The following is a 22,070-nucleotide window of genomic DNA, read 5'->3' on the forward strand; positions in this document are numbered from 1 at the left end:
CAGTGACGGAACCACGCTTCTGCATCCTCCTGCCACCCACCCTCCAGCAAGCCCTCAACGGTGTGGGTGGGGGTGCTGCAGTTCAGATCTTAGCATTCCCTACTGTAGTCCTGAAAGCTTCCTCCTTCTAAGCAGCTCTAATCTGAGTGCTGCGGGAGAGCTTGTATGGCTGGTGTCCTGCTTCCTTTTGCTGGTATTACTGGTTCCAGGGGAAATTTCACTTCAGATATGGGGAGTGACTCAGCCCAAGGGTTAGGGTGGCTGTCTCTCAAAGTGTTTCTCCCTGTGCCTCCTAGATTACACTCTTTTCCCACTCTCTAGACCTCTCCTCTCTCCCATTTCCCGGAGCCCTGGGTGGGTGGTTGTGAGAGAAGTTTTCTGCATGGTCCCTTTAAGAAGAATCCTGGGTCTGAGAAATCTGTCTCTTTCTCACAAACAGTATCCTGACTTGTTTTGCAACTAAATACTGTCTAGGCTCTGGGGCTGCAGGCTGGGGCTTTGTTTTTGGGGCCCAGGTCCTTCTTCTCTCTGCTAAACTCTCTTCCCTCCACACAAGTCTCTCCAGGCTGCTGTTCCCTCTGGTGAGCTGGGCAGCCCTCTCTCTGTTTCCACTTTTCTTACCAGTCTCAATGTGGCTTCTTCAGTGTTCCTTGGTTGAAGAGTCCTCTTAGTTTAGTTCAAAGTTGGTTTTTTCAGATGATAGTTCTTAAAATTAAGTTGTAATCCACTTTGGTTCTGGGAGTTGGAAGTTGGTACGTCCGCCTACTCCATTACCATCTTGCCCCTCGTCACCACTCTTATTCAACTTAATTCTGGAAGTTCTAGCCACTGCAATCAGACAAGAAGAAGAAATAAAAGGCATCCAAATTGGAAAACAAGAATTAAAACTGTCATTATTTGTTGATGACATGATACTGTACATAGAAAATCCTATAGTCTAGTCAAAAAACTTTTTTTAGAACTGATAAATAAATTCAGAAACATGGAAGGATAAAAAAAATTAATATTCAGAAATCAGCATTCTTATATACCACCAATAGACTATCAGAAAGATAAATTAAGAAAACAATTCGCTTCACTATTGCAACAACAATAAAAATTAAGTACCTAGGAGTCAATTTAATGAAGGAAGTAAAGACTTATAGACAGGAAATTAGAAGACATTGAAAAAAGAAATCTTGAAAGATACAAAGAAGTGGAAGCATATGCTGTGTTCATGGGTAGGAAGAATAAACATCATTAAAATGTCTATACTGTCCAAAGCAATCTATAGATTTAATGCAATCTCTACTAAAATACTAATGGCATACATCACAGATCTTGAACAAATATGGAACCAAGAAAGAACCCAAATTGCCTCAGCAATCTTGAAAACAAAGAACAAAGTGGAAAGTATTATACTTTCTGATGTCAAGTTATACTATAAGGCCACTGTAATCAAAAGAGCTTGGTACTAGCATAAGAACAGGCATATAGATCAATGCAACAGAACAGAAAACCCAGAAATAAACCCATGCCTTTATGATCAATTGATATTTGACAATGGAGTATAAAGACAGTCTCTTTAATAAACAGTGTTGGGAAAATTGGACAAGTACATGCAAAAAAATGAAACTAGACCACCAACTTACACCATTCACAAAAATAAACTCAAAATGGATAAAAGACCTAAATATAAGTTGCAAAACCATAAAAATCTTGGAAGAAAACATAGGCACTAAACTCTCCAATATCTCTCGCAGCAATATTTTTGCCAATATATCCCCAAGGGCAAGTGAAAGGACAAAATAAACAAACAGAACTGTGTCAAACTAAAAAGCTTTTGCACAGCAAAAGACATCATTAACAAAATTAAAAGACAACCTGTACAATGGGAGAACATATTCACCAATATGTCTGATAAAAGATTAATAACCAAAATTTATAAAGAACTTCTAAAACACAAGACCAGGAATATAAGCAATCCAATTAAAAAATGGGCAAAGGAACTTAATAGCCCTGGCTGGTTGGCACAGTGGTAGAGTGTCAGCCTAGCATGTGGATGTCCCGGGCTTGATTCCCAGCCAGGGCACACAGGAGAAGTACCCATCTGCTTCTCCACCCTTACCCCTCTCCTTTCTCTCTCTATCTCTCTTCCCCTGTTGCAGCCAATGCTCCATTGGAGCAAAGTTGGCTCAGGTGCTGCAGATGGCTCTGTGGCTTCCCTCTCGTGTGCTAAAATGGCTCTGGTTGCAAAAGAACAATGCCCCAGATGGGCAGAGCATCACTCTCTAGTGGGCATGCTGGGTGGGTCCTGGCCAGGTGCATGCGGGAGTCTGTCTCTCTGCCTCCTTGCTTCCCATTTAAAAATAAAATGGGCAAAGGAACTGAATAGACACTTCTCCAAAGAAGTACAGATGGCCAACAGGCATATGAAAAAAAATGTTCAATGACACTAATCATCAGAGAAATGCAAATTTATTATTTATTTATTTATTTATTTATTTATTTATTTTTGTATTTTTCTGAAGCTGGAAACGGGGAGAGACAGTTAGACAGACACCCGCATGCGTCCGACCAGGATCCACCTGGCACGCCCACCAGGGGCAATGCTCTGCCCACCAGGGGGCGATGCTCTGCCCCTCCGGGGCGTCGCTCTGCCGCGACCAGAGCCACTCTAGCGCCTGGGGCAGAGGCCAAGGAGCCATCCCCAGTGCCCGGGCCATCTTTTGCTCCAATGGAGCCTTGGCTGCGGGAGGGGAAGAGAGAGACAGAGAGGAAGGAGGAGGGGTGGAGAAGCAAATGGGCGCTTCTCCTATGTGCCCTGGCCGGGAATCAAACCCGGGTCCCCCGCACGCCAGGCCAATGCTCTACCGCTGAGCCAACCGGCCAGGGCCGAGAAATGCAAATTTAAACCACAATGAGATATCACCTCACACCTGTCATAATGGTGCCCATTAACAAATCAACACACAACAAGTGCTGGCGAGGGTGTAGAGAAAAGGGAACTCTTCCTCACTGCTGGTGGGAATGCAGACTGGTGCAGCCACTGTGGAAAACAGTATGGCATTTCCTCAAAAAATTAAAAATCGAACTGCCTTTTGACCCAGCTATCTCACTTTTAGGAATATATCCTAAGAATCCCAAAACACTGATTCAAAAAAAGATATGTACCCCATGTTTATTGCAACATTGTTTATAATAGTCAAGCTCTGGAAACAGCCCAAGTGTCCATCACTGGATAAATAAATAAATAAGCTGCGGTACATATACACAATGGAATACTATAAGGCCACGAAAAAGAAGGAAATATTACCTTTTGCAATGGCATGGATGGACCTGGAGATTTTTATGCTAAGTGAAATAAGCCAGGCAGAGAAAGGAATATATTATATAATCTCACTTATATGTGGAATGTAATAAAGGTGAATTGAGCAATGGAGTAGAGGCAGAGGTGGGGTCACAGAGAGCAGAGGGACAGCTGTCAGAAGGAAGAGATGAGGGGATGGGATCAGAGAAGGTGAAGGGATTAGTAAAATTTTATATATATTTTTTATATATATATAATACATATTATATATATATAAAATATATATATAATATATATAATATATATATTTTATATATATATACTGTTTTTATATATAAATTATATATATAATTTATATATATATATATATATATATATATATATATATATATATATAACATATAGATAACAGAACAGCAAAACAGCAAATCCCAGAGGGGAGGGGGCCGGGAAGAAATTTGGGGTATAGAGGACAAAGGGTTGTAATGAGGGGCATGTTGTTAGGGATGAGGGTGTTTATTGAGTGGGATACTTGAATCCATGTTAACATAAGTTAAAAAATTTAATAAAAAAATAATTAGGCCCTGACCCTTTGGCTCAATGGTAGAGCATTGGCTCTGTGTATGGACGTCCCAGGTTCAATTCCCAGTCAGGACACAGAGGAGAGGTAACCATCTGCTTCCTCTCCCACAGTCATGGCTCAGTTGAAGCAAGTTGTCTCCAGGTGATGAGAATGGCTCCATGATCGTGCCTCAGGCACTAACATAGCTCCATTGCCAAGCAACAGAGCAACGGCTTCAGATGGGCAGAGCATCAACCAGTAAGGGGCTTGCTGAGTGGATCCCAGTTGGGGCACAGGCAGGAGTCTGTCACTCTGTCTTCCTGCTTGTCACCTAAGAAAAATTAAATAAAAATAAAGAAAGAATAAAAGTATGCTTATTTCACTTACAGTCAATTATTACTAGTCCAAAAAGTCATAAAGTATGTCTAACTTTACTGAAGTGGTATCCATATGCCAGGAAAAATAATTTGAGATATTGGTGACTATCAAATCCTGTAATATTTTTGTCATTGTCAGTAATAATGATTCTTTTATATACTTTTTAGTCCTTTCACACATTATAGAACCTGTTTTATAAAAATGGCTCAATTATGCAGATGGTTGTTTTTGTTTTTGTGCACTATAAAAATGGAAACACTCTGGATATTATTAATCCCAGGTGAATATGATGGTATTTAAATAGGCTTTGTCACAGAGTTTCAGAAACTGTTTTTAGACCTTGCTGTTATTAAAATAATAGGGTTCCAGTAATTCTTCAATAATATGTCATGTTCCCCTTATACATGTAACATAATTCCTCTGCTAGGGCTCTTTTTTCAAACTTTTTGTGGGTCTAGAATTGGAATTCCATGATAGACTATGAAGAAACCATGTTTCAAAAGTTTACTTTTTTTTAACTTAATAAAATATTTATGTACTAATTTGAGAGAGAGAGAGAGAGACAAAAACATAGATTTGTTGTTTCTCCGATTCATTCATTCATTGGTTTATTCTTGTATGTGCTCTGACTGCAGCCTTTGGTTATCCAGACAACGTTCTAACCAACTGAGCCAACCAGCCGTGCCTTTACTTTTCTTCTTATCCCACATATAATATAATAATTAGTATAATATAATTAATATAATATAAATATAATATAGCATCACATTTCAGAAAATATCTATGTTTGATAATGAAATAGCTGGCATTTTTATTAAACTGATTGGTCTTATTAACCAGATAAGAAGTTACTAGTTTAGTGAAATTTCACTTCTAATTTTATATACTTTTTTAACCCTAACAAATTTAATTTAAAAAAGAAAATGTTATAGATATATATTATCCAGCCACAAAAAAAGGACATCCTGCCACTTGCAACTAAATGACTCGATAATAATTCAAAAAAAAAAATTTTTTTTTTTTGTATTTTTCTGTAGCTGGAAACGGGGAGAGACAGTCAGACAGACTCCCACATGCGCCCGACCGGGATCCACCTGGCACGCCCACCAGGGGGGCGACGCTCTGTCCACCAGGGGGCGATGCTCTGCCCCTCCGGGGCGTCGCTCTGTTGAGACCAGAGCCATTCTAGCATCTGGGGCAAAGGCCAAGGAGCCATCCCCAGCGCCTGGGCCATCTTTGCTCCAATGGAGCTTCGCTGCGGGAGGGGAAGAGAGAGACAGAGAGGAAGGAGAGGGGGAGGGGTGGAGAAGCAGATGGGCGCTTCTCCTGTGTGCCCTGGCCGGGAATCGAGCCCGGGACTTCTGCACGCCAGGCCGATGCTCTACCCCTGAGCCAACCGGCCGGGCAAAAAAAATTTTTTTAATTGACTGGACCAGCCCATTGCAGATGCTGAACACCACCAAGGAGGCTGCAGTCAGGCCAGCCCAGAGGCAGGTCCCAATTAGGGGCTTTATGTGAGTGCCACCCCACTCGCCCTGCCCTGTTACCAGACCAGGGGAGCTGGCCCTTCAGGTCTGCCTAGGGCGACCCTGTGATATATGAATTCTTGACTTCATGCTGGAAATTTTTCACAGCACGAGTCCAAGTGATTTTGAGAGTAAATTTATTAAAGCCGGAGACAGTGAAACAAGAAAGGGCCTAGAACAAATGAAACAACAAGAGAGCCTAGGCAGGGCTGCTTTGGCTCACTTGGAAGTCAGCGAAAAGAGGGTCTTGGAGACGGGGGGTGGGAGTAGCTTGGAATGAGCTACCACTGCCTACCGCTCTTGTGGTTCCAAGTCTTGTGAGGACCCTTAGAATTTAGGAGATATATGTCCCCAGGGCAAGGGAAAGGTGTGGGCTTGCTCTCGGAAGAAGAGCATTCTAGGTCTTCAGTCCTTAGGTCTTTTAAGGGTGGAGATCTTAGGGGAGGTCCCATGGGGAGGATCTCAATAGAATGTTTATCAGTTCTCCAAGTCTATCTTTTTAGGGTCATGATCTGCGCTGATTGGTCAGTACCAGGGAAGGGGGTTATTAGTCAGTGCAGCTGGTCCTGAGGTTAGCTGTGGCATCACTTGTCTGATTTTGCTGCTTTTCTGGGCCTGGAGCTGAGAACACAACTGAGGCCTAGATGTTACTCCCAGGGGTTAAGGTTTAAGGACTATTCTCTGGCCCTGTTGTTCACTTTGCTGCTAAGGGAGTGTAACTGGCATGACTAGCAACAAGCAGAGGAGGAAAAGTCAGAGAAGGGGGTCTGAACCACATTACCAGCAATATGCTCCTGAAGGAAAGGTTATCCTGGGGGTAAGATCCTTGTTTTTCTAGTTTTGCCCATAGCTAGGCACCAGGGGCCTTCTGCTCTGGTGATCTTCTGGGCCTGGCCTATAGTCCTTTCTCTGTTTGTGTCTAACTGTCTACCACACCACTGTGCCATGGCCTGGGCACCATGAGACAGGCCTGTGCCACAGCCACAGGACAGGAACTTGGTGTAAGACAGTCACTTTGTAGAAGAGATTCTCACCAGGGCCCTTCTTACTGCCTCCAGGGAAGATGGGCTTCTGAACCAGGGCAGCCCAGCAAGCCCGAACCTTTGTCTGGACCATTGCCTGGGACACCACATGGGACACCAAGTGACCCTGGGTGTCAGTGGCACTGGTATCTGCAAGATGAGCTGTGCTCTTTGCTGTAGGGCCTGAAGTGGGGTAGGGTGGGCAGCTAGGAGGGTGAGCTGGGGGACCATTGAGAGCGGCACCAACAAGAACGGCAGCATCAGCGGGGCAGGGCTAAGCAGGTGGCTACGGGTGCCAGCCTGTCAATACAGACTGCGGGACCACAGCCTGGGCCGCACAATGACAGGCGGCACAAACGTTCCCTGCCACCCCGCCCCGCCCACGGCTGGGGCAGATCTAATTTTGTATTCTTTGTTAGAACAGTGGTGTAAGTCAGAATTGCTTTATAATTTTTTTGGCTAGAAAGTGTAAGTATATACATACAATATATAGTCCTTTGTGACTGTCTACTTTCATTTAGTATAATGTTTTCAAGGTTCATCCATGTTGTAGCATATATCAGTACTTCATTCCATTTTATTGACAAGTAATATTCATTTGTATGGAAATACCACATTTATTTAACCATTCATCAGTCGGTAGACGTTGGGTTGTTTCCAAGTGTTGGCTAATATAAATAATGTTGTTGTGAACACTTGTGTTAAAATTTTTATATACCTGTACATATGTTTTTATTTAGCTTGAGTATATACCTAGAAGTGGAATTGGTCTGTCATATGTTTAACCTTTTGAGGAACTTCCAGCTTGTTTCAGAAGCAGCTATGCCCTTTTAAAACCCCACCAGCAATGTACAAGTGTTGCAGTTTCTCCACATCCTTGCCAGGACTTTTTATTATCTGTCTCTTTGGTTCTGGACATCTTAGAGAGTATGACATGGTATTTCCATGTGGTTTTGATTTGCATTTCCTTCATAGCTAATTATGTTGAGCTATTTTTTCATTTGTTTATTAGCAATATGTATATCTTCTTTGGAGAAATATCTGTTGACATTTTTTGGACATTTTTAAAATTGGGTTCTTTTTTAAATTATTGAGTTGTAAGAGTTTTACATATATTCTGGATCTAAGTCTCTGATCGGATATATGATTTGCAAATATTTTCTCTCATTTTGGGCGTGGTCTTTTCACTTTTTGATAATGTGGTTGGAGAACAAAATTTCTTTTGGTGTCTTGTCTAAGAGACTATCACCTAATCCAAGTTCACAAAAATTTACACCTGTGTTTTCTTCTCTGAGTTCCCTAGCTTTAGCTCTTATATTTAGGTCTTGGAACAATTTTTAGTGAAATTCTTTTTATATGGTGTGAAGTAGGACTCCAACTTTATTCTTTTGCACGTGAATATACAGCCGTTCCAACACCGTTTGTTGAAAAGACTATTCTTTATACCCTTATTGAACTGTCTTGAGACCCTAGTTGAAAATCAATTAACTGTAAATGTTAGTTTATTTCTGGACTTTCATTCCTATTTCATTGATCTAAATGTATATACATCTGCCAGTACCACCTTGCCTTTGGGGATTGGACAGCTCCTGCTCAAAGGACTGCACAGGAGTCCAGGGCTGCAAGGGGAGATGAAGGGAGAGGATGGGAAGAACTGTACTTTCATTCCCTTTGTTCCTCTGTCAGTATTCTTGTTGCTCCCCGAATTCCACGGAGTGAGGGGGGCATGTCTGTGTCCAGGGCAGTGCCCACTTCTTCCTATTTTTTAGTTAATGTTGTTTTTAACATTTCCATCTCCACACCACACCTTCTAGCGCAGCTGATAGACAGGGAAAAGGAGGCAAAACCAAGGCCCGAGTAGGTGGTTGAGAACCATTATGGCTTCTTTTTCCTTCCAGCCATTGGCATTTCTAAAGTGTTTCACTGGCATGTATAGTGTGGGGAGTGGATATAGAAATAAGCGGTTTCAAATTTCAAATATTTAGGGTGGGATAGTATGCAGGGTTATTTTTGTTTTTCTCAAGACAAAAAATTCTTAAAAACAGCCCAACAGATGTAGATTTGAGTGACGTGTTTCATGAAGTTGTGAAAGAAAAACTAATTTTCTTAGTAATAAAACAGTCTTTTAAAGCCATGAGGCTATTATAAAATGCTTTGAAAATGAACTGACGTACCTGACTGGTGGTGGCACAGAAGATAAAGCATTGACCCGGAACACTGATGTTTCCGGCACTGAGCATGGTCTCGTCAGGGCAGGGTTGCTGGCGTGAGCAGGGGATCATCATGATCCCTTGTCAGCTTGAGTCCAAAGGTCACTGGCATGAAAGCCCAAGGTCGCTGGTTTGAGCAAGGAGACACTGGCTTGGCCCCCATCAAGGCATATATAAAAAGCAATCAATGAACAACTAAAGTAAAAGGAGCTAAAAATAGATGCTTCTCGCCCTCTCCCTTCCTGTCTCTCTCTCTTCCTTTCAAATAAATGCACTGACATGTTTCTTAAAGAAAATTAATATAAATGCAGAGCACTCTCTTCTGTCTTCTTGCCTCCTCTTATTTTTGTTTAAATGATTCCCAAATTGGATTGAGGTTAATTCTTTTGTTCACTGAACATACTAATTTTCTTTTTTTGTGGTGGGGAAAGGGAGAGTATGATGTTTAATGAGCTTATTCACTGGAGTAAAATAATGTCTCTACAAAACGAAAAGTTTATTTCTGTAACTTCTGCATCACAATTAAAATCCAAATAGTTTTTTTAAAAAGTCAACTCTTGAATTTTTTGAAATAGCTTGAGAAGGATAGGAGTTAGTTCTTCTTTGAATATTTGGTAGAATTCACTTGTGAAGCCATCAGGCCCAGGACTTTTCTTTGTTGGGAGTTTTTTTTTTTTTTTTAATTTTATTTATTAATTTTTAGAGAGGAGAGAGAGAGGGAGAGAGAGAAAGGGGGAGGAGCTGGAAGCATCAACTCCCATATGTGCCTTGACCAGGCAAGCCCGGGGTTTCGAACCGGCGACCTCAGCATTTCCAGGTCGATGCTTTATCCACTGCGCCACCACAGGTCAGGCTGTTGGGAGTTTTTTGATAACTGTTTCGATCTCATTTGGTGTAATCGGTCTGTTTAGGTTTTCTGATTCTTCCAGATTGATTTTTGGAAGATTGTATGTTTCAAGGAATTTGTCCATTTCATCTAGGTTGTCTAGTTTTTTGGCATACAGTCCTTCATAGTATTTTCTTACAATATTTTGTATTTCTGTTGTGTCAGTTGTTATTTCTCCATTCTCATTTCTAATTTTATTTATTTGAGTCCTCTCTCTATTTTTCTTGGTGAGTCTAGTTAAAGGTTGATCAATCTTGTTTACCTTTTCAAAGAACCAGCTCCTAGTTTCATTGATCCTCAGTATTGTTCCTTTAGCCTCTATGTCATTTATTTCTGCTCTGATCTTTATTATTTCCTTCCTTCTACTACATTTGGGCTTTACTTGCTGTTCTTTTTCTAGTTCTTTTAGATGACTCAATCAAAACTCACTATTTCAGAATAAATAGCTTCTTTGAAGCCACAGTATCACTTATATATGGTTAGAAGTGGAATGCAGAAATTTGGTTGGTTGGAAAGCAATATAAACTTTCAGCTTGCCCAAAGAGAATTACAAAAAGGCAAAATTGTATCTTTCACAGACTTACAGTCCACTGGAATCACCTACACTGGGTAGCTGTTACTATTTAGAGATAGTAAGAAATCCAGGCAACCCTTTCTGTCCAGGCAGAGATCTGTGGATGTGTGGAATGCCATCACCACCAGCAATTGGTAGTCTTGATGAGAGAGTCCAATTCTTCATCTCCACAAATAGCAAATTGCAAATGAGGAGGGGTAATGCTTTTACCTTTAAGTCTTTTGATGCATTTCCTGTCAATTCCAGTACCTCTGGGCGAGGTACTTGGGGATGACTGCACTGTACACAACAGTAGTTGCCCACACCTTCATGGCTGATAGTCCTAGATTTCAGGTGTCCATAAATATGGCTTATGGGAAACAGCAAGCCGGCTTTCTGTGAGCCAGAAACCACCTTTGTGTTGGCCCCTGTGGAGTCCTTCCCAGCATTACTGCCAGATATTTTGAATTCTGTTGAAGCTCAAACAAGTAAGACAAGGAAAGGACTAGTCAGCGAGCAAGATCCCACCACCTACTCGGTCACACAGGCGCTTCCAACTGAACACCTATTTTTTGAGTACTTCCTGTTTCCCAAGAACTTGGTATACAGTAGTTCCAGTAGTTTTGACAGATATGGCTTCTGCTTTCATGGAGTATAGCTGATGTTGGCAAGTATTCATTCCATACTTACATCATCCCAAATATTTAATACCATCATCTCACTTAATTCTCATATCAACCCTGTGAGGTAGGTAGCATTCCCCCCACTCCATTTTAGACATGAGGATAATGTGTCTTAGGGCAATTGAGTATCACAGCTAGTAAACAAGTCATTTGTGGTAATAAACATATTAGTAATGGGAATGGCTCCAAAAGTAAGTGGGATGATTCATGTTTTAAAGCAATAGTAGCCTGTAAGCAGAGGCAGATTAAACAGCGGGTGCACTGGGTACACACCAGTGAGCCCCGACTTCCAAAGGGCCCCGCAAAACCTCAACTTCACACTTTTTTTCTAATGACACTAAGTTTGGTTTTATATGTGCAATTTTAACTTTAATAGTACATAATATTTTTTATTTATTTAAAAATATAGTTAACATGTATTTTTATTTTCCCTGTCTCTCTCTCTTTTTTTAAGGGGCTCAATATTTTCTTCTGCACCCGGGGCCTCAACCGACCTTAATCCACCTCTGCCTGTGAGGACTTTGAATGCCTATGGCTCTAAGCTAAGTAGCAAAAATAGAAAGTAGTTTGGGTTTGAAAATATTTTCTAAAGATTCTTTCTGAACTCTCAGTCACTGCCCTTCAACTCCCAGCCCCGAGTCCAAGAAGGATAGACTTCATGTGAAACCTGGAGAATTCAGATACAAAAATCTCAAGTATATATAACCAGAGCGTTGATTCTTGAAGATGTGTAATTTCCATTATACTTCGACCATTATTTTTTTTTTTTTTACAGGATTTTAATATCCTGAAGCTTATGAGATTTGTTGGTCACCCAGATCTGCCACTCTTAACAAGAAGCATTTGGGAATCTCTAAACAACCTGTGCTTGTGTATAATCTGACTACAGTTTGAATATAATTTAGATCTAATTTTTCTGTATAAAAATGGTTATCTGGAACTACTTTATTCCACCTAATCTAAGTGAAAAATATGAGAGGACTGAATTGGTGTTGTTAAAATTAAATACAAAATGGAAACAGGACTTGAAAATTCCTTGGCAGGCAAAGCTATTTAAGCCAATCAGCACAACTAACTCTTAACTTATTTCTTGAACATAAGTAAAAATTAACTTAGGTTTTTTTTTTTCTTGTATATGTGATAATCATAAACTTATCTTCCTAAAAATAGTATAGGACAATCACTTTTTTAAAAAATAATTTTATTTTTTTAATGGGGCGACATCAATAAATCAGGATACATATATTCAAAGATAACAAGTCCAGGTTATCTTGTCATTCAATTATGTTGCATACCCATCACCCAAAGTCAGATTGTCCTCTGTCACCTTCTATCTAGTTTTCTTTGTGCCCCTCCCCCTCCCCCTTTTCCTCTCCCTCTCCCCCCTCCCCCCGTAACCACCACACTCTTATCAATGTCTCTTAGTTTCACTTTTATGTCCCACCTACGTATGGAATAATGCAGTTCCTGGTTTTTTCTGATTTACTTATTTCACTTCGTATAATGTTATCAAGATCCCACCATTTTGCTGTAAATGATCCGATGTCATCATTTCTTATGGCTGAGTAGTATTCCATAGTGTATATGTGCCACATCTTCTTTATCCAGTCATCTATTGACGGGCTTTTTGGTTGTTTCCATGTCTTGGACACTGTGAACAATGCTGCAATGAACATGGGGCTGCATGTGTCTTTACGTATCAATGATTCTGAGTTTTTGGGGTATATACCCAGTAGAGGGATTGCTGGGTCATAAGGTAGTTCTATTTTCAGTTTTTTGAGGAACCACCATACTTTCTTCCATAATGGTTGTACTACTTTACATTCCCACCAACAGTGTATGAGGGTTCTTTTTTTCCACAACCTCTCCAACATTTGCTATTACCTGTCTTGTTAATAATAGCTAATCTAACAGGTGTGAGGTGGTATCTCATTGCAGTTTTGATTTGCATTTCTCTAATAACTGATGAAGATGAGCATCTTTTCATATATCTGTTGGCCATTTGTATTTTTTCCTGGGAGAAGTGTCTGTTCATGTAGGACAATCACTTTTAACCAATCCTCAGACATCTGAAAACCTCCATTGTAATAATCATAATCAATCACTGTAAAGGTTAAACAACTTCCCATTTTGACTTTATAAGCCATATTGTAATATAATACCCCTGAACTTCATATTAGTTTTACATTTGGAAGCTCCCAGAATGTGAACTTTTCTTATATCCACAATAAAGTCTTTCTAAATACTATTGATTGATCTGGTGGTTTTGATTTTACTATTTCTGGATTTTTGATAATGTTATGGGTTGAATTGTGCCCCTTCAAAATTTATATGTTGAAGTCTTAACCCACAGTTCCTCAAGATGTAACTATATTTAGAAGTAGGATTAAAGAGGCAATTAAGTTAAAATTAGGTCATTAGGTTGGGCACTAATCCAATATGACGGGTGTTTTATAAGAAGAAGAAATGAGGACAGAGATGTGTACAGAGTAGGGACCATGTGAAGACACTGGGAGAAGACAGCCTTCTATAATCCAAGGAGAGAGGCCTCAGAAGACACCAGTCTTTCCAAACACCTTGATCTCAGACGTCCAACCTCGGGAATTATAAGAAAATAAATTTGTGTTACTTAGTTGGTCTGTGGTACTGTGCTATGGTAGCCCTAATGTGATTGGCTTCCAAGTATGTGCTAAAAGAGTTGTGAGTTTCCAATAACACACATTCAACTTAGATAATATCATACAGCTCCAAAGAAGAAATCTTTCAAAATAATCAGTTTTGACAATATAGATTTCCTGATAATATCAATTATACTCTATTAAAGAATAAGAACTCAGAAGTTTAGAGTATGGCCCTTGTTCAGTTGGTGACAGTTACTGAAGTGTATGTAGCCTTAAGCCATTTTTCAACCCAAAATTGGCTTATCAATATGTAAAATTGATATAATAACAGTCTTTTTCTTCATGAAGCCTGTAACTAAAGTTACATAAATAGAGAAATTTTAATCATATACTCTTCAGTCGAAATAAAGTTGGTAATTTGATTTTTTTATCTGAAAAGTTATATTTTGGTGATACTTCTTCAGTATCAGATGCAAAAATATGGGACAAGACTATAAAGACAGAGAAAGAACAGGAAGTGTACTCACTGGATTTTAATTAAAGCATTATTTTTTGAGTGTTGTATTCTGTTGGAATAAAAGTTATGTATATATTACAAAAACTAATTAAGACTGCCTTTTTCTTACAAAGAGAAACAGCTGGGTTTTGGCATCTGCATATATTCAAGATAAGTATTTGCTGAGAAAAAGAAAATCTATAGCCATTTGTAGAAGAAAATGAAAATTTAGCTTACTCAGCAGTCATTAAAAATATTCTTTATGTGCACATGGAAAATAAAGCTAATCAGGTTTATAATCCAGTTACTTCCAGTTCTTATAAAGCTTAATGTCTTGATTAGATGACATTTTTAGCTGAATATTTTAACCTAAAATTGGAAAGATGTGCAATGTAACCATTTATTCACACTGCTACCAGGCAGCATCTCTGGGGATCAGTAAACCATGGACCATGTGTCTACTCTGGCTTCTGAAAATCTGGAATTCTGGGATAAGATGATAGGATGGTGACCCAGAGAAATCAGAGCTTCACTTCAGCCCCATATCTTTTCATTGATTTGAAATCTAACAACTCTGCAAATCTGAGAAAAGGAAAATCCTCACAAAAATTTATTAATGACCCCAAAAGAGGTTCTTATGCCTCAGTGTGCCCTTTCCAAAACAAATCAGCAGGAAAAAAGAGAAAGTACGTAGTTAATTTAAAGGATACTTGGTTTGCGGCCCAACAGCTTGAAGAGCTGTCAGTGAAAAGACCTGTGATGTTCCAGAATGGCGGTTTTCAACCTTTTTATTCTTAGGGACTGGTGGGGACAGAATTATTTTTGGGGACCACTAAGGCAGAGATCACCCTGAGAATAAGTGAATTTGACTAAGATCATTGGGTCTGTAATCTTTGCACAACATCAGGGTGGTTAACTCTTCTGTGAACTGACATGAAATTTCTGGCAGACCGGTCCATTGACTGGGGGTTGAAAAACACTATTATAGAAAAGATGAAAACTTCAAACTTTTCAAAAAAAATAGTAGGGTTTCCGAGTCTATTGCCAGGATCTAAAGTGAATTTTTACCATCTGTGAAGCAACAAAACACAATTAGAAAATAAAAATATTTGATAGACCACCTATATGATGCTTCCAGAAACAGACTGATCCTTCCTAACTGAAAATAGATATAAAGACCTTCCATCTTCCCTCTCTAACATGCCTGAATGCACAGGCACTATTTTCTGAGGCAGCTGGATTATAGATTTCCCTATCCCCACTCACCTCTACCCAACAAAATCAATCAATATCTACCTGAGAATTACAACCCCTGCATGTGACTGGGTAGGATCTGGGAAGGAAGCGAAACGGCCCACCTCATTCTGGCATGTACAGGCAGGGGCCCAAGTAGGTTTACAGTTGTGGGCACATGAAACACAATTTATTCTTGTATTATTATTTATTAATTATTGTATTTTTTCATGCAAACAACTGTAAACCTGCTTTTCCCCCACCCTGTATAAGTCCTACCATACCTCCAACTCCAGAGCTCTCCCAGAGGAAGGGACAAGGATAAATCCGAGTGGCGGTACCGACTGAGGGTGGCGGCATTATGTATATTCCAATCTTTTTGGAGTTTTCGGGCTTTGAGAATTGAGAGGAAGAGAATGTAACATCTTATTCCTTCAAAATTGCTGTAGATGAAATTTTTCTGGTTACTAGAAATGCGTCCAGGTCAGAATTTCTCAACCTTGGCACTATTGACATTTGAAGTTGGATAACTCTTTATTGTGGGTTTCTAGCATGTTTGTTTAGCAGCATTTCTGTATCTCAGGATGTTTTGTAGCAGCTCTAACATCTACTTATTAGATACCAGCAAGCCCCCTTCCCTCAAGTTGTGACAATCAAAAATGTCTCCAGATATAGCCCAATGTCCCTCAGGGAAAAATCACTCCTGATTGAGAAACATTTGAAGAAGACAATCAAAGACATAGTTGAAGAATAGATTATTGAGCAGAAAAAAGTGACCTATGTATATAGATCAAAATGAGTCACTGAGCTCTAGGCAACATCTATAATTGCTGATATATATTGGGAGCTCATTATATGGCAAATACTGTTCTAAGTGTTTTATCACATTATCTCATTTAATCTCAGACAACCCTGTGAGGTCGGTACTATTACGGTCTCCATTTTACAGTTGAAGAAATGCAGACAAAAAGTAGGGGCCCATTATTAAATCAAATTAACTAAAATCTGATTCAATTCCAGACAATCTGACTCCAGAGGCAACTTTCTAATCATTAAGCTATAAACATGTACACCTCCACAGCCATTTATAAATTGCAGGGAACTTCCCCAATTTAGTCTTGCCTCTCACCCTGATTCACCTAATGTATATTCCATGATGGTTTCTTCTACATGTTTAATCTCAGGCAGATAAAGAGTCCATTTTTGACCAAGGTAATCAGTATAGTTGCAGCAGCAGACCAGTCAGCTGGGCCGTGACATTCATTTTCATGCTTCAAGGTTAGAATCTAAAATAACTAAGTTGAACCACCACCATCTGTACTTCCCTCCACATTGCTTAGACCCCTGGCTTCTGCCTCAATTTATTCTGTTTTTAATTTTTTTTTAATTATTTTTTTAAAATTAATTCTGCTGACATAAATGCAAATGTCCCACTCAATATAACATCTTCACCCTCCTTTGCCCCCTTCCTTTAACTCCCTCCCCCATTCCCTCTGGGATTTGCTGTCCTGTTATCTGTATCTATGTGTTATGTATATATAATTTCACTAATCCCTTCACCTTCTCTGATCCCATCTCCTCATCCCCCTTCCCTCTGACAGCTCTCCCTCTGCTCCCTATGACCCCTCCTCTGCCTCTATTCCATTCCTCAGTTCACCATGTTCATTAGATTTCACATAAAAGGGAGATTATACGATATTTTTCTTTTTCTGCCTGGCTCATTTCACTTAGCATAAGAATCTCCAGATCCATCCATGCCATCACAAAAGGTAAGATTTCATTCTTTTTCATAGTTATGTAGTATTCCATTGTGTATATGTACTACAACTTTTTAATCCAGTCATCCACTGATGGACTCTTGGACTGTTTCCAGATCTTGACTGTTGTAAACAATGTTGCAATAAACATGGGAGTGCACATATTCTTTTGAATCAGTGTTTTGGAATTCTTAAGGTATGGTATATTCCTAAAAGTGGAATAGCTGGGTCAAAAGGCAGTTCCACTTTTATTTTTTAAGGAAATGCCGTACTGTTTTCTACAGTCTGCATTCCCACCAGCAGTGCAGCAGGGTTCCCTTTTCTCCACATCCTCACCAGCGCTTATTGTGTGTTGATTTGTTAATGAGAGTCATTATGACTGATGTGAGGTGATATCTCATTGTGGTTTGAATATGCATTTTTCTGATGATTAGTGACATTGAACATTTTTTCATATGCTGTCAGCCATCTGTATGTCCTCTTTGGAGAAATGTCTATTCATTTCCTTTGCCCATTTTTTAATTGGATTGTTTATATTACTGGTGTTGCATTTTAGAAGCTCTTTAAAAATTTTGGTTATTAACCCCTTATCAGACATATTGGCAAATATGTTCTCCCATTGTATGGGGTGTTTATTTTGTTAATAGTGTCCTTGCTGTGCAAAAGCTTTTTAAACTGACATAGTCCCATTTGTTTATTTTGTCCTTTATTTCACTTGCCTGTGGAGATGTATCAGCAAAAATATTGCTACGAGAGATATCAGAGAGTTTACTGTCTATGTTTTCTTCCAAGATTTTTATGGTTTTGCGATTTACATTTAAGTCTTTTATCCATTTTGAGTTTATTTTTGTGAATGGTGTAAGTTAGTGGTCTAGTTTCACTTTTTTTGCATATACCTGTGCCGGGGTCCAGCCCCGGGGGGAATCCAGGAGTCCCACAGGAAGAGATGGCGTCGGCGCGAATCGAGTGAGAGAGCCGAATTCTTTTCTTTCTCTTTATTCTCTAGTTAGCATTTACTGCCAGGCATCTCCGCCAAATGCTAGTACAGCTCCCTTTTTATACACACACACTGAGTTACAATTACATGGTATTAATCATTGCTTCTGTCTCACTATGTCTACATGTTTCCAGATAACAGTTAATTCATATCCACAAACTACAAATCAGATGGCAATTCACTCAAAGTACAACTATAAAATAACTTGAATAACAATAACAACATTGGTAAAAGCTTTTAAAGGATTAGTACTAACTAATAACTCAACTTTACTGTTGTTGTGAGTCAAGGGGCAGAGAGAGATTAACAGACGAAATCATTAAGGATTAGCAAAGGACCACTGCTTGCTCAGGCAAATGGCCTTGAGTTTATGCAGTGTCCTAACTTTTCTCACAAGTTTACAAAAGGCTTGCCCATTAAGAAATTGACATAACATTAAGAGTAACTTTTACTTAAAGATATATAGAGTGCACTTGCAAGATAGCTTAGTAGCAACATAATTTCAGAAGACATTTATTGCTATTGCTTCTGTGGATCCCCCCACATTCCTCTCATTATCTGAAGAAAAAATCTTGGAAAGTACACAAACCTCATGAGAGTGTCTCACTGAGAAAGTCCAGCAACTGCCTTCAGTCATAAAACAAGTCTCTTAGCAAAACATTATTTTCTTGCTGACTGCGTTCCCATCCCAGGCCATGCAATGGGCCATTCCATTACTCCTTTCCTAAGATTCTATTGTCTAGTCAAATTTTATTTATTTACTATATTCACACACTAGTTAAGTTCTAACTATATTCTTCTCAGAGTGTTCCACCATCTGCAGGTCAGGTAAGCAAGAAGAAAGGAAAGTTTCTCTACTCTATCACATGAAAAGGCTAGGGAGGAAAAATGATGAATTAAGTGAAGGCCGAAAGGTGCTCTGTGCACAGCCACTGCCTCCTACCCATTCACAAGTCACAATCTATTCTTTCTAACATGATTAAGAAGGAATTCTCCTACAGACTTAACCCTTTACGAGGGATATCATAGCCAGCCTCTTATGTCTATGAGCCCAGTTCAAGGGGCTTACAGGCTTTTCTGTGGAACACACACCCTCTGTCTCATTCCCAAAGAAATCACTACGAATCTACAGGGAAAGCATGGTACTATTATCCCTGTGCCATAAATAATAGCACACACCCAGAAAAGGGGGGATATAAGGCCAGATTAATTCAAAAAGTCAAAGGGGGAAGTATCGTTGTGCCTTTCCTTTGCGGTGACTTTGTCAACCCACAGCCATTGGTCTTCACTGTGGTGAATTTGTCAACCAGCAGCTGTTGGTCTTCTCTGCTGTGACTTTGTCAATCAGCAGTTTTTGATCTTCTTCTGCTGTGACCTTGTCAGCCAGCAGTTGTGAGTCTTCTCCTGCTGTGACCTTGTCAGCCAGCAGTTGTTGATCGGCTCCCGACATACCTGTCCAATTTTCCCAGCACCATTTATTAAAGAGACTGTCTTTACTCCATTGTATACTCTTGCCTCCTTTGTCAAATATAAATTGACCATAAAGGTGTGAGTTTATTTCTGGATTCTCTGTTCTATTCCATTGATCTGTATGCCTCTTTTTATGCCACTACCAAGCTGTTTTGATTACAAAGGCCTTGTAGTATAACTTGATATCACGAAGTGATACCTCCCACTTTGTTCTTCATTTTCAATATTGCTGAGGCAATTAGTGTTCTTTTTTGTTTCCATATAAATTTTGGGAATATTTGTTCAAGATCTGTGACGTATGCCCTTGGTATTTTAATAGGACTTGCAATAAATCTATGGATTGCTTTGGGTAGTATAGACATTTTAATGATGTTTATTCTTCCTATCCATGAACATGGCATATGCTTCCACTTCTTTGTATCTTTCATGATTTCTTTTTTCAATGTCTTATAATTTCCTGAGTACAAGTCTTTTACCTCCTTGGTTAAATTTATTCCTAGGTACTTTATTTTCTTTGTTGCAGTAGTGAAAGGAATTGTTTCCTTAATTTCTCTTTCTGACAGTTTATTGTTGGTGTATAAAAATGCCACTGATTTCTGAATATTAATTTTATACCCTGCACCTTGCCTAATTTATTTATTAGGTCTACTATTTTTTGACTGAGACTTTAGGGTTTTCTGTTTACAGTATCATGTCCTCAACAAATAGTGAGAGTTTTCCTTCTTCTTTTCCAATTTAGATGCCTTTTATTTCTTCTTCCTGTCTGATTACTGTGGCTAAGACCTCTAGAACTAAGTTGAATAAGAGTGGTGAAAGGGGGCAGCCCTGCCTTGTTCCTGATCTTAAAGGTATTTTTTTTTATTTTATTTATTCATTTTAGAGAGGAGAGAGAAAGAGAGACAGACAGGGAAAGAGAAAGACAGAGAGAGAAGGGGGGGGAGGAGCTGGAAGCATCAACTCCCATATGTGCCTTGACCAGGCAAGCCCAGGGTTTCAAACCGGCGACCTCAGCATTTCCAGGTCTATGCTTTATCCACTGCGCCACCACTGGTCAAGCGATCTTAAAGGTATTGTTTTTAATTTTGCCCATTGAGTATGATGTTGGCTGTGGGTTTGTCATAGATGGCCTTTATGATTTTGAGGTATGTTCCCTGTATTCTCACTTTTTTCATAGTTTTGATCATAAATGGGTGCTGGATTTTATCAAATGCTTTTTCTGCATCTATTCATATAATCATGTGGTTTTTATCCTTCCTTATGTCTATGTGATGAATTATATTTATTGATTTATGAATATTTTATCAGCCTTGCCTCCCTGGAATAAATCTCCTTTGATCATGATGTATGATCTTTTTAATATATATATATTGCTGGATCCAGTTTGCTAATATTTTGTTGAAAATTTTAGCATCTATGTTCATCAGTGAAATTGGCATATAGTTTTCTTTCTTTGTAGTATCTTTACCTGGTTGTGGATTAAAGACAATGCTTACATCATAAAATGAGTTTGGAAGTCCTACCTCCTCTTGAATTTTTTGGAATAGCTTGAGAAGGATAGCTGTTAGTTCTTCTTTGAATGTTTGATAAAATTTGTCTATGAAGCCATTCTGTCCAGGACTTTTATTTGCTGGGAGTTTTTTGATAACTGTTTCGATTTCATTTGTTGTAATTGATCTGTTGAAGTTTTCTGATTCCTCCAGATTGAGTCTTGGAAGACTGTATATTTTTTTGGAATTAATCCATTTCACCTAGGTTGTCCAATTTTTTGACATACAGATCTTCATAGCATTTTCTTACAGTCCTTTATATTTCTGTGGTGTCAGTTGTTACCTTTTCACTTTCTTTTATTTAATCAAAATGTTCTTCTTTTATTTGGTTTGGGGGGAGTTTAAGAAGTTTCATTATACATCATCACAATGAACACATTCTCCTGGCTTTCATAACAGTGTGCATTCAAGGTCATGAGTGTAACGTGTTTTTCTGAAACCCAGCGTATTCAACTGGGTATACTGTGGGGTGTCCTTTGGGTTCTTATTCTCACATGAGAAATATTAGCATTGTAGCTTCAAGAACAAAATTTTAAAAATCATTAAATACAACTTGTATTTGATATGGGTCTGGGCTGTTTCTAAGAAACTATTCAGCAATAATGGTCTCAGATACTTAAATTCAATACCCTGTGAAGATTCAATTAATTAAGGGAGTGATGATTCTAAGAACTAGGCAACCAACAGGGGAATGAGGGGAAAATTATAATTCTGGACGCCAAGTTCTGAGAAAATATCAATAATCTCCTTTTCACTTTTGCAATATCTGCAAGTAAAGAAAAGGGAGAGGATAATAAGAATTATGTAAATAATGTTAAATAAAAAGTGCATACAGAACTG

General features: G+C 39.0%; 1 protein-coding gene across 1 annotated transcript in view; it reads left to right on the forward strand.

Annotated features, from left to right (window-relative positions):
- Window positions 1-22,070, forward strand: part of HERC3 (HECT and RLD domain containing E3 ubiquitin protein ligase 3) — an 809,237-nt gene that overhangs the window by 601,635 nt on the left and 185,532 nt on the right. The window lies entirely within an intron of this gene.

Source organism: Saccopteryx leptura, chromosome 5 (assembly GCF_036850995.1).
Source record: "Saccopteryx leptura isolate mSacLep1 chromosome 5, mSacLep1_pri_phased_curated, whole genome shotgun sequence".
Taxonomy (NCBI): domain Eukaryota; kingdom Metazoa; phylum Chordata; class Mammalia; order Chiroptera; family Emballonuridae; genus Saccopteryx; species Saccopteryx leptura.